The sequence below is a fragment of the Cherax quadricarinatus genome, chromosome 20, assembly GCF_038502225.1.
Source record: "Cherax quadricarinatus isolate ZL_2023a chromosome 20, ASM3850222v1, whole genome shotgun sequence".
In the NCBI taxonomy this organism is placed as follows: domain Eukaryota; kingdom Metazoa; phylum Arthropoda; class Malacostraca; order Decapoda; family Parastacidae; genus Cherax; species Cherax quadricarinatus.
The window spans coordinates 14,091,917-14,106,068 of record NC_091311.1 but is presented as its reverse complement, the minus strand read 5'-3'; positions in this window follow the sequence as shown (position 1 = coordinate 14,106,068).

The following is a 14,152-nucleotide window of genomic DNA, read 5'->3' as shown; positions in this document are numbered from 1 at the left end:
AAGTTTTTCTCAATATCAAATAATACAAAGACTCCATCTCCTTGGATCAAGTTTTTTTGGACTCCCCCCTCTGGGGGTAAGCATTCAAATGAACCCCCCCTATGGGGCATGGTACTTTCTCTTACTACAGGTCTAAACAAGTGTGACGTCACCCCACCTGAGTTTACTCGGTGGTCAGTGACGTCACGTGATGACCTCACACACACAGGCTGAATCTTGTCGATTGAACATTAACTTAAAATGCAGGATAACACTAATACACAATATTTTCATTTATTTATTTATTATACAACCAATGCATTTCATACACATTTCTGGTAATACAACAAAAAATACAAAATAATTGAAAGAAAAGGTGCAATTCATTGACTAAAATCAACATAGAGTAATTGTTTTTCTATTGAAGAAATTCTGTGCATTTTGCTCTGGATCTTCTTCGTCGTCACCATCTCAGTATTACACATTTCATATACAACATAGGGAAAACATTTTCACTCTTAACCCAGGATAACCCAAATAATTTCACATTTTTTCGTTAACACCCACAACAATCCACATTTTCTTTACAAAAGATTCACTCTCCACAAGTCTAGACATTTTTCTCTGTGCTTTGAATACATAGTAGAGCTGCAAGTGGAGAGAATAACAGGAGTTGAATGGGAAAAGCCTGACTATAAAAGAGGGGACTACATAGGGTTGAAGAACTTCCTGCGGGAGGTCCAGTGGGACAGAGAACTGGCAGGAAAGCCAGTAAATGAAATGAGGGAATATGTAACAACAAAATGCAAGGAGGCAGTGGAAAGGTTTATTCCCAAGGGCAACAGTAACAACGGGGAGACCAGAACGAGCCCCTGGTTTACCCGACGGTGTAAGGAGGCAAAAACAAAGTGCAATAGAGAATGGAAAAAGTACAGAAGGCAGAGAACACACGAAAATAGGGAGATCAGTCGCAGAGCCAGGAATGAGTACACACAGGTAAGGAGGGAGGCCCAGCGACAGTATGAAAATGACATAGCATCGAGAATCAAGACTGACCCGAAACTGTTGTATAGCCACATCAGGAGGAAGACAACAGTCAAAGACCAGGTGATCAGATTAAGGACAGAAGGTGGAGAACTCACAAGAAATGATCAGGAGGTATGTGAGGAGCTGAACAGGAGATTTAAGGAAGTTTTTACAGTAGAGACAGGAAGGGCTGTGGGAAGACAGCACAGAAGGGAACATCAAGAGGGAATATACCAACAAGTGTTGGATGACATACGAACAACTGAGGAGGAGGTGAAGAAGCTCTTAAGTGACCTTGACACCTCAAAGGCGATGGGACCGGACAACATCTCCCCATGGGTCCTTAGAGAAGGAGCAGAGATGCTGTGCGTGCCTCTAACCACAATCTTCAACACATCCCTTGAAACGTTTTAACTATTTCATCAGAAAAAGTCTGGCGAGTCTTATCTGACTGATCTCAGATAACATCTCAGGTCACCCCATAGCATCGTCTGAGACTATGACCTGCTCTCCTCACTCTCCCACCAACATCTCACAACAAGACACAATTTTCATTTATAACCCACAATTTTTCTCGTTTTAACAATTTCATCAGAAAAAGTCACCACAACACTTATAACCACTTTTCGATAATTTCACTTGTCACAATTTTACATATTATGAAGTTAACACACACACACACACACACACACACACACACACACACACACACACACACACACACACACACACTTTTCTCAATATCTCTTAAGAAATATTCATCGACAACCTTTATCATCTCACTACAAAACATCCCACAAATTACTTTGAACACTCTCATAAATCATTGAATACTCAAAAAATACCTTTGAACATTTCCAAACAACACCGAAACACTTCCAAAATATCATTTTGAATACACCCAAATAAGATTTGACATCTCTAATTTATCTACACTTATATTATTTCATTAAATTACAACTCATCCTCCAAACTCCTCCCTCAGTCTCCAGACTTTACAAAATTATCACAAAAACTAATTCAGACACTAATGACATGAGAAATTTTACCAAAATTAACACCCCCACACATCCACACACCACACTTTACTTTGAACAACACCAAAAACACCATCAATTACAATTGAATACTCCAAAAACATCATTCGAACACCGTCAAATCACCACTGAATACTCACAGAACTCCTTCATACTCTTACACATCATTTGAACACCTTCAAAACCACCTTTGAATAGTCTCAAACACCATTTAAGTGCTCCCAAATACACCACTGAATACTACTAAAACACCACTGAATACAGTCAAAACACCACCAAAATCACCATAAACTAAGATCAACATCACAGACTAACACACATTTTCACAAAAATCCCCTTAAATCACTATAACCAAGACGATTACCAATTTCTATGAGTACACTCACCTCCAACTAAGATATAACAAGAGCGCAAAAAACATGAACACAAACAAAACAAACACGAACACTTAAAACAGAATCACCTCTTTTTCGGTATCTCTAGTTCGACAACAACGCCCACAACCCACAATACCCACAACCCACAACACCCCACAACCCACATCACCCACAACAACAACCCACTTATAACATCTTTTTTGATATCTCTAGTTCGACAACAATACCCACAACCCTCATCACTTACCAATTTATTCCCAATTTTTCCTCTTTCGATACAAATTTTTTTCCCTTCTTTTTATTGAATCTTAAAATGTAATGCACATTCCTCCCTACATTACTAAAATTCTAATAAAATCCTCTCCATACCCATCTCCTCGGATCAAGTTTTTGGATTCCCCCCTCTGGGGGTAAGCATTCAGAATGGACTCCCACCAAATACTGGTTTGGTAATAGAGTTGTGGATGAGTGGAACAAACTCCCAAGTACCGTTATAGAGGCCAGAACGTTGTGTAGCTTTAAAAATAGGTTGGATAAATACATGAGTGGATGTGGGTGGGTGTGAGTTAGACCTGATAGCTTGTGCTACCCTCTGGGGGTAAGCATTCAGAATGGACTCCCACCAAACACAAAAATCACATTTCACATCCACAAATGCATCTCATCACCCATCTCAAATCCACTAAAATCACTGTAACCAAGATATTCACAAAATTCTATGACCACCTAACACACACAGACAACTCACTTTACTTTGAACACTATCAAAAACACCAACAATTACCATTGAATACTCCAAAAACATCATTCGAACACCACCAAATCACCACTGAATACTCACAGAACACCTTCAAAAATACTCCTGCACATCATTTGAACACCATCAAAAATGCTCTTGCACATCATTTGAACACCATCAAAAACATCATCAAACCCCTTTGAATACTCCCAAATACTCCACTGAATACTACTAAAACACCACTGAAAACAGTTAAAACACCACCAAAATCACCATAAACTAAGATCAACATTTACCTATGAATACTCCAAAAACATCATTTGAACACATTTAAAAACATCATCAAACTCCTTTGAATACTACCAAAACACAACTGAATACTGCCCAAACACTACTAAAAATCACCATAACTAAGATCAACACTACCAGCTAATACCCATTTTATAGAAATCCCCACAATTTTGTTTCTTAAATGTAATGCACATTCCTCCCTACACTCACTAAATTTCTAATAAAATCCATCTCCTCAAATCCACATAGTTTAATATTATACTCATAACCCACAATTTTTCTCATTTTAACTATTTCATCAGAAAAAAGTCGCCTGCATTTTGACTCAGTAATATTCACAATATGTCACAAATTTTTAGAAAACACTCATTTTTATATGTCACGAACACATCCAACTAAGATATGATATAAATCACATTTTTAGCCACATTCCCTCGATTTCGGTAATATGAACAAAAATGTTTGGGATAACATTAGAACATTTCCAAATCACGTTGGAGCACATTTAAAAATATATTGGAACACTTCCAAAATACATTAGAGTACTCCAGAATTACTTTGAACTACTCCATTTTTGGTTATTTCCAAATTAGTTTTGGAGACTTTATCTTAAAATCTAACATTATTTTCTTGTTGGTAAACACACTCAATGGTAGAAATATTTACTCGATTTCCGGATAGAAACACAATCCTCGCTCTGAGAGACTCCTTGAGCTTATATGGCTTACCCAAGGCAGATTTAGGATAATCATCTCTTTCCAGACAAACTGCGTCCTCTTGTACTAAAATTTGGTGAGGTCACAGGGCTGACAGACACCATGAAATTAACTTAAATGAGGTATAACATTTGTATTCTACCTCAATACTTTTTTCATGGTAAGGTTTGATTGATTTAAAATTCATCATGTCTTAAAAATTTTTATTAAACATTTCTCTTTTTAATGAATGAATCATCATATATTATTAATCCAAGACCTGTCACGTCAGTACCTGTAAATGTTAATATTTTTTTTGTTATTTCATTAGCATATAATGGGGAGAATTTTGCATCATCACCTGTAAAATATATAAACCAACTAAAAGTTATATATTTTTTTCACTATCCCAAACATATATCTCTCAAGTGTTACATCAGTATTCATCTCGTTAACTTAAATATATTCCCATTATTAACTTAAAAGCATAATCCCCTTATTAACTTAAATGAACTAAAAGCGTGTTGTTAACTTAAATGAAGTAATCATTATGGTAGACATGATTCTTGGTGTTCTGGTAGAGAGAGAAGGCCGAAATGGTAAGTAACACATTTCACGAAGAGGTAAATATGAGTTATATTTTAGTTCAAATATATCTCTCTCTTCAAGTTATAATTACTTCCTCATAATAATAATTTAAATTAATTAAACCACTGATACAAGGTAAATAATTTTGCTTTACCTTATAAGTTACTCACACATTAGGTTCAATGTTACAATGTCTGGTGGTGACTTACACACAACTCTCCCTTATACATAAAGAGTTGCTAAATAGTATTAAATGAAAATTTCATTATGATTAAACTTACCTAAACTAGGATCAGCCATTTCAAAATCCATTTTCGAAATTAATTTTTTGGGCTTTGGTATAATAAAAGTTTGAGATAAATGACTACTCCATTCACATTCTCGTAGCAATAAATTTTCCAATATTTCTTCACTCCATCGTTGAGTCATTTCTCATACCTCAGCTACAATCTCTTCTTTTGAGAGAACACGTTCCGCATCAACTCTTTTTTGAATGGGTTCGACTCTCTTAATTGTATACAACATTTCTATAAACACCACACTAGTATGTTTTGTCGCAACCACCTCCATATTTCTTCTTCTGCTCAAGTGATTCCTTACCATTTCACTCCAAATATTTATACCAAAAATTTCAATCGTTGTCATCATCGAATATCATTTTTTTAATAATACAAATACACATTACAGGGAATTTCTTCAAAGCATGTATATTGTTCATCGTATATTTCAATTAATATGTTTAGCCATTGTTAACTTTCCTTATTTTTCAGTAAAAAGAAATATTCAGACAATATTTTTTTTGACAACACTTGCTACTCGCTTGTGACGTCACGCTCCACCAAACAGGATTGAGCAGGCATCTTCCCCTTAACTTAAATGAACTAAAAGCATGATGTCACTATCCATCAACACGTTAAAACAGGATAGAGCAGGTATCTTCCCCTTATTAACTTAAATGAACTAAAAGTGTGACGTCACGATACTCATTGATCAAATTATCAACATATTTTCTTACCTTTAATTGTCTTCATGCATTTCCAGATATGTGACTCATACCATCGGTATAGTAATAACAAGTTATAATACCGTTGAAGTAAGTTATGATTACACTCTACAGGATCCAACAAATGCATTACCAATTCCAATCATTTGCTAGAAATCAACACAGTTGGTGAAGTTCCCCTATGGGGGTTTGTTCATCTATCGTCCACGATACAACTTTTTCATAATTTTTCTTGCTAAGATCACCTCCTCCGGATAATACTTTACATATTAAAGGTTTATATTCATTCCACTTAAGATTCTTCACCTCATCAAAGAGATCCAACAAATGTTTAACTCTCCCCATCCTGTATGACACTATACTCGTGGTGGTTCATTCACCTACCGTCATGGTGATGCCACGTAGTGTTTTCATGGAACAAATTTCTCTACACATATAGTTATAAAAACTACTAACTCGACAACCCTTGTGGTGAAAAGAGTATAAGAAGACACATCTGTATTGAGTTACAAGAGTATTTAGATGGAGACTTCAGATCTACGTAAGTTCCCTGGACTGTAAAAATTCAAGTGAGATTTTTGTTATAGTCTAAAAAAAATTTGTGTTAGAGTCATCTTGTGTTTAAGTTAACAAGAGGAAAAGTTCAATTAAGAAGTGGAAGTTACATGTGAAAAAAAATTTGTTACAGAAGCAAGTGTCTACACATCACCTTCCTTCATTTTGGAGGGTTGTGATCAAGGTCTTCACCTTGATCACAACCCTCCAAAACGAAGGAAGGTGACTGAACAATATCTCACCGATAAAGAAATGGTTATAGCAATGGAAGATTTTGAACGTGAGTTTTTAATGAGATATTATTGAGTAAATTCACCCACAATGTAATTTTTAGAAATTCTAATGAGAAATATTTTTTTCATTTGTTGAGTAACAAACTTAATTTTTGGGATATAATACTATATTTTATCAAAATTTCAGGTAAAGAAGCAACAAAAGATGAGGAAAAATATCTTTTGTTAATGAAAGGTAATATTACAAAAGATTTTAGTGGCAGTGATAAAATTCTCTTAGTACAACAAGCAAATTGTTGTGCTGTTAAATTGAAAAAGGGAGGTCTTGCTGATGCTTTAAGTCAGGTTTTACCACTTAGCAATCCATATTTATTTAGATCACCTGGATGTCATAAAGCAAATCTAGCTAGTGAAGTCACTCGTGATAAATTTGGGAGCATAAAATTTGTAAATAATGGAAAAAATAACCCGATGATTGCCAATATGTTTGCACAGTATGTGATGGGACCTCCACATAAGTATTATATGAACTGTAAAGTTGATAAGACCTACTACAATACATGCAAATATTTAGATACAAAGAAAGGTCGTGAGATTATATTCAAAGAGTGCATGAATGATCTTGTTAAGTGGTTATTAACAGATCCCAACGGGATTATAATGGAAAAAGTTGTGTTTCCAGAAGGAATTGGATGGGCTTCAGCTGGAGGTGATTGGCATGCATATCTTTAAATCATTCATGATTTTGCAAAGGAATTAAAAAAACGTTGTAGAAATATTGTTGTCATTATTGTAAAATATGACAAATAAAATATCTCTATAATACTTTTTTGTTTTATTCACCATCACTCTAAAATCTTATTAGGCAACTGAATAGAGATCATACGTCTGGCAGGAATGGTGATGGGTATAAACATCACTGATTATTGTTCTTCATACATTAGTACCTCTTCCACCAGGGTGCGACTAACCATCTCAAGAAAATGGAGACAGACAATAGGATGGAAAAATATTTTAAAATTGAAGATGAACATCAAAATGGTATACAATACCGACAGGTTGGTAGGTAAGACACATATGCAACAGTTAGGCAACTTTATTTCGAAACGTTTCGCCTACACAGTAGGCTTCTTTAGTCGAATACAGAAAGAAGGCAGAAACAGTAGAGATGTGAAGACGATGTAATCAGTCCATCACCCTTGAAGTCGTAGAATTTGAGGTTGTCAGTCCCTCAGCCTGGAGACTTCAAGGGCGATGGACTGGTTACATCGTCTTCACATCTCTACTGTTCTTGCCTTCTTTCTGTATTCGACTGAAGAAGCCTACTGTGTAGGCGAAACGTTTCGAAATAAAGTTGCTTAACTGTTGCATATGTGTCTTACCTACCAAAATTGAAGAAGGAAAATTGTACGATGAAAAATATTGTCGTGACAACGCCTGCATTATTTTTCATGTGAATTGTGTTGCTATAAAAGGATATGGTGCAAGTTATTATTTGGGTAAGAAATATCCTTATGCTGATGTATATCGGAGTAGAGAACCATTATTTAATCTGAGAAGATGCAGAGTTGAAGACCGTCATACTCCTGGAACTGTTATCGAGTTTGAACCTTCATCAGATCAAAGAAAATTGAATCTTCCTTATTTAGCAGCCATAATAAGCCAGTCTGGTATTGCTGAACCATTGGAGGAAAATACCATTTCACAAAATTTAATTGAAAAATCAAGAGATTCCCATTTGGTGTATGGTTTAAAGAGAGATATTATCGCAGACAGAATAAGATATTTCAAGGAAGCCATTGAGAGAGTCATAAAAAGTGTGAAAGACAATAAAAATATAAGAGAGGTTATCTTTCTGAAAGGTATTGGGAGGTATGAAACTTCAAATGATTATATCTGGAATACACATTATAAACCCATACTCGAAGATATGATAATGAAATTTAAGGAAGAAGGTATTCGTACAACAATGCTTGTCAGAGAAGAAATGAAAAACATTAACCAAGGCCAAGAATTAGAAGATGATTCGAAGTTATTGTCTTCTAGAATTGAAGGAAGTGCTTGGTATCCCTCATGAGGTAAGCAAAATTATTTACCTTGTATCAGTGGTTTAATTCATTTAAATTATTATTATGAGGAAGTAATTATAACTTGAAGAGAGAGATATATTTGAACTAATATATAACTCATATTTACCTCTTCGTGAAATGTGTTACTTACCATTTCGGCCTTCTCTCTCTACCAGAACACCAAGAATCATGTCTACCATAATGAATACTTCATTTAAGTTAACAACACACTTTTAGTTCATTTAAGTTAATAAAGGGACACAGTATGATTATGCTTTTAAGTTAATAATGGGAAGATATTTAAGTTAACGAGAGGAATACTGATGTAACACTTGAGAGACATATGTTTGGGATAGTAAAAAAAATATATATAACTTTTAGTTGGTTTATATCTTTTACAGGTGATGATGCAAAATTCTCCCCATTATATGCTAATGAAATAAAAAAAAATATTAATATTTACAGGTACCGATGTGACGGGCCTTGGAAGAACAAGACCTAGAGAGGAGGATTTATGATGTTTAGAGCGTGTTGTTACAGCAAGATTAATAATAATATATGATGAATCATTCATTAAAAAGAGAAATGTTCAATAAAAATTCTTAAGACATGAAGAATTTTAAATCAATCAAACCTTAGCATGAAAAAAAGTATTGAGGTTAAATACAAATGTTATATCTCTTATTCATGATTACACGCAGGTGTGTTGTAAGGAGAAACGTAATGAGTATCTGATTTTCTACCTTGGGTGTGAACACTATTTCATGGCATCCGTCTGTCTGTCCTGTGTTGACACAAGTGATCAGTAAGGAGATTATGGCCGAAGGGGGTTGTACAAAAATCATGACGCAATATTTTGGGGTCAGCCATATAATTATGCTCAAGGAGTCTCTCAGAGCGAGGATTGTGTTTCTATCCGGAAATCGAGTAAATATTTCTACCATTGAGGGTGTTTACCAACAAGAAAATAATGTTCGATTTTAAGATAAAGTTTCCAAAACTAATTTGGAAATATTCAAAAATGGAGTCGTTCAAAATAATTCTGGAGTACTCTAATGTAATTTGGAAGTGTTCCAATATATTTTTGAATGTGCTCCAACGTAATCTGGAAATGTTCTAATGTTATCCCAAACATTTTGTTCATATTACCGAAATCGAGGGAATATGACTAAAATGTGATTTATATCATATCTTAGTTGGATGTGTTCGTGATATATTTATAAAAGTGAGTGTTTTCTAAAAATTTGTGACATGTTGTGAATATTACTGAGTCAAAATGTGGGTGACTTTTTTTCTGATGAAATAGTTAAAATGAGAAAAATTGTGGGCTATGAGTATAATATTAAACTATGTGGATTTGAGGAGATGGATTTTACTAGAAATTTAGTGAGTGTAGGGAGGAATGTGCATTACATTTAAGAAAAAAAATTGTGGGGATTTCTATAAAATGGGTATTAGCTGGTAGTGTTGATCTTAGTTTTGGTGATTTTTAGTAGTGTTTGGGCAGTATTCAGTGGTGTTTTGGTAGTGTTCAAAGGAGCTTGTTGATGTTTTTAAATGTGTTCAAATGATGTTTTTGGAGTATTCATAGGTAAATGTTGATCTTAGTTTATGGTGATTTTGGTGGTGTTTTAGTAGTATTCAGTGGTGTATCTGGGAGTATTCAAAGGAGTTTGATGATGTTTTTGATGGTGTTCAAATGATGTGCAAGAGTATTTTTGAAGGTGTTCTGGGAGTATTCAGTGGTGATTTGGGGGTGTTCGAATGATGTTTTTGGAGTATTCAATGGTAATTGATGGTGTTTTTGGTAGTGTTCAAAGTAAAGTGAGTTGTCTGTGTGTGTTAGGTGGTCATAGAATTTTGTGAATAACTTGGTTACAATGATTTTAGTGGATTTGAGATGGGTGATGAGATGCATTTGTGGATGTGAAATGTGATTTTTGTGTTTGTTCTGAAGAGGTGTGTTGGGAGACGGGTGAGTGGATGTGAAGAAATGTGGGTGAGATGGAGAGGGGTATGGGGAGGGTTGTATTAGAAATTTAATGAAATATGGGGGGATTTTACTGAAAATAAAGGTAATGTGTGAATATTATAAAAGAAATTATAGAAGTGAAAAGTTATGATACATTGGAAAAGATTGGAGGGTGTAGAAACATGTCGCAGAAGTTGGGTAGTGAGATGATTAGTTGCTGTGAGTATAATATTAATTTATGTGGATACAAGGAGATGGGTATGGAGAGGATTTTATTAGAATTTTAGTAATGTAGGGAGGAATGTGTATTACATTTTAAGATTCAATAAAAAGAAGGGGAAAAAATTTGTATCGAAAGAGGAAAAATTGGGAATAAATTGGTAAGTGATGAGGGTTGTGGGTATTGTTGTCGAACTAGAGATACCAAAAAAAGATGTTATAAGTGGGTTGTTGTTGTGGGTGATGTGGATTGTGGGGTGTTGTGGGTTGTAGGTGTTGTTGTCGAACTAGTGATGCCGAAAAAAGTGGTTATAAGTTGTGGGTATTGTGGGTTGTGGGCGTTGTTGTCGAACTAGAGATATCGAAAAAGAGGTGATTCTGTTGTAAGTGTTCGTGTGTGTTTTGTTTGTGTTCATGTTTTTTTTGCGCTCATGTTATATCTTAGTTGGAGGTGAGTGTACTCATAGAAATAGGTAATCGTCTTGGTTATAGTGATTTGAGGGGATTTGTGTGAAAATGGGTGTTAGTCTGTGATGTTGATCTTAGTTTATGGTGATTTTGGTGGTGTTTTGACTGTATTCAGTAGTGTTTAGTAGTATTCAGTGGTGTATTTGGGAGTACTCAAATGGTGTTTGAGACTATTCAAAGGTGTTTTTGAAGGTGTTCAAATGATGTGTAAGAGTATGAAGGGGTTCTGGGAGTATTCAGTGGTGATTTGACGGTGTTCGAATGATGTTTTTGGAGTTTTCAATGGTAATTGATGGTGTTTTTGGTGTTGTTCAAAGTAAAGTGTGGTGTGTGGATGTGTGGGGGTGTTAATTTTGGTAAAATTTCTCTTGTCATTAGTGTCTGAATTAGTTTTTGTGATAATGTTGTAAAGTCTGGAGACTGAGGGATGAGTTTGGGGGATGAGTTGTAATTTAATGAAATAATATAAGTGTAGATAAATTAGAGATGTCAAATCTTATTTGGGAGCATTCAAAATAATATTTTGGAAGTGTTTCGGTGTTGTTTGGAAATGTTCAAAGGTATTTTTGTGAGTATTCAATGATTTATGAGAGTGTTCGAAGTAATCTGGGGGATGTTTTGTAGTGAGATGATAAAGGTTGTCGATGAATTTTTCTGAAGAGATATTGAGAAAAGTGTGTGTGTGTGTGTGTGTGTGTGTGTGTGTGTGTGTGTGTGTGTGTGTGTGTGTGTGTGTGTGTGTGTGTGTGTGTGTGTGTGTGTGTGTGTGTGTGCGGGTATTAACTTCGTAATATGTAAAATTGTGACTTGTGAAATTATCGAAAAGTGGTTATAAGTTGTAAGTGTTTTGGTGACTTTTTCTGATGAAATAGTTAAAACGAGAAAAATTGTGGGTTATGAGTGAAAATTGTGTCTTGTTGTGAGATGTTGGTGGGAGAGTGAGGAGAGCAGGTCATAGTCTCAGACGATGCTATGGGGTGACCTGAGATGTTATCTGAGATCGGTCAGATAAGACTCACCAGACTTTTTCTGATGAAATAGTTAAAACGAGAAAAATGTCTAGACTTGTGGAGAGTGAATCTTTTGTAAAGAAATTGTGGATTGTTGTGGGTATTAACGAAAAAAAGTGGAATTATTTGGGTTATCCTGGGTTAAGAGTGAAAATGTGTAATGTTTTCCATATGTTGTATATGAAATGTGTAATACTGAGATGGTGACGACGAAGAAGATCCAGAACAAATGCACAGAATTTCTTCAAGAGAAAAACAATTACTCTATGTTGATTTCAGTCAATGAATTGTACCTTTTTTTCAATGAATTTGTATTTTTTTGTTGTATTACCAGAAATGTGTATGAAATGCACTGGTTATGTAATTAATAAATGAATGAAAATATTGTGTGTTAGTGTTATCCTGCATTTTAATGTTTGGTCGACAAGATTCAGCCTGTGTGTGTGTGTGAGGTCATCATGTGACGTCACTGACCGCTGAGTAAACACAGGTGGGGTGACGTCACACTTGTTTAGACCTGTAGTAAGAGAAAGTACCATGCCCCATAGGGGGAGTTCATTTGAATGCTTACCCCCAGAAGGGGGAATCCAAAAACTTGATCCAAGGAGATGGAGTCTTTGTATTATTTGATATCGAGAAAAACTTGATCCAAGGAGATGGAGGAGAAATACTTGGGGTAGAAGTGGATGGTGGGAGGGTGTTGATCCGATTAATTGGAGCAGTGAATTTGGGATGCAAGTGGGAGTCCATTTTGAATGCTTACCCCCAGAGGGGGAATCCAAAAAACTTGATCCGAGGAATTGGAGTCTTTGTATTATTAATATCGAGAAAAACTTGATCCAAGGAGATGGAGACCATAAGAAAAAAAATTTGGGATCGGGGTGGTGTAAGGAAGGGTGTTGATCCGAGGAGATCATAAGAAAATGAAATTCAAAAAAAAATTTGGGGTGGGAGTGAAAGTGGGAAGGGGAAACCCAAAAAATTTGATCCGAGGAGAGCACAAGAAATTAAAAAAAAAATTCGAAAAAAAATCGGAAAAAATATCGGGGAGCGGGGTCGATCCGGACGATGTTGCAGAAGGCGCTGCAGAAGGCGCGAGCGAGGGCGCGGGCGGGCGGGCGCACTGGCGCAGCGCGGAAGGAGACCGCTTAGGAATACAGAGTACAGAGGAGGCAGCCACTGAGAGGAGGGACCGTACCGTGGGGACCGCTGAGAGGGACCGTACTGTGGGGACCGCTGAGAGGAGGGACCGTACCGTGGGGACCGCTGAGAGGAGGGACCGTACCGTGGGGACCGCTGAGAGGAGGGACCGTACCGTGGGGACCGCTGAGAGGAGGGACCGCTCAGAGGTATACGGCGCTCAGAAGAAACCAGGACTACTCACAATATAGCTTAAATGGGATTAAAAATGCTTAACTAATTTGCATAAGTAATGAAAATGTACAAGACATTCTGCAGAGCAAGGAAAACTCACTGAAATTTACTTGACAAGATGAGGCAATGCTTTGATATTCAAGGAAAATCTTACTTTAATTTGAATTAATAAAAAGGTGAGTTGTCTTCACTCTCAGTTCAGTAAAGAATTCAATAATAAATGATCAATCAATCAAAAACTAATAAAGTAGAAACAATGAATCTTTTGCAAGAATAAAATAGACTGGGGAAACAATTTTTTAAAAATAGCAGACAACTATAAAAATATTAAGGACTGAGCACACAATCAAAGGGATATACTGGAATCACAGAAGACTACACTGAATTATACTGTAGCACTATTGAAAATTGCAATTAGTATGCCGAAATTATAGCACAAATAACACTATTAAGAGTGATGAAATAAAAATGAATCACTGCAGAATTAGTCAATGTATCAATAAAAATTGCACACACA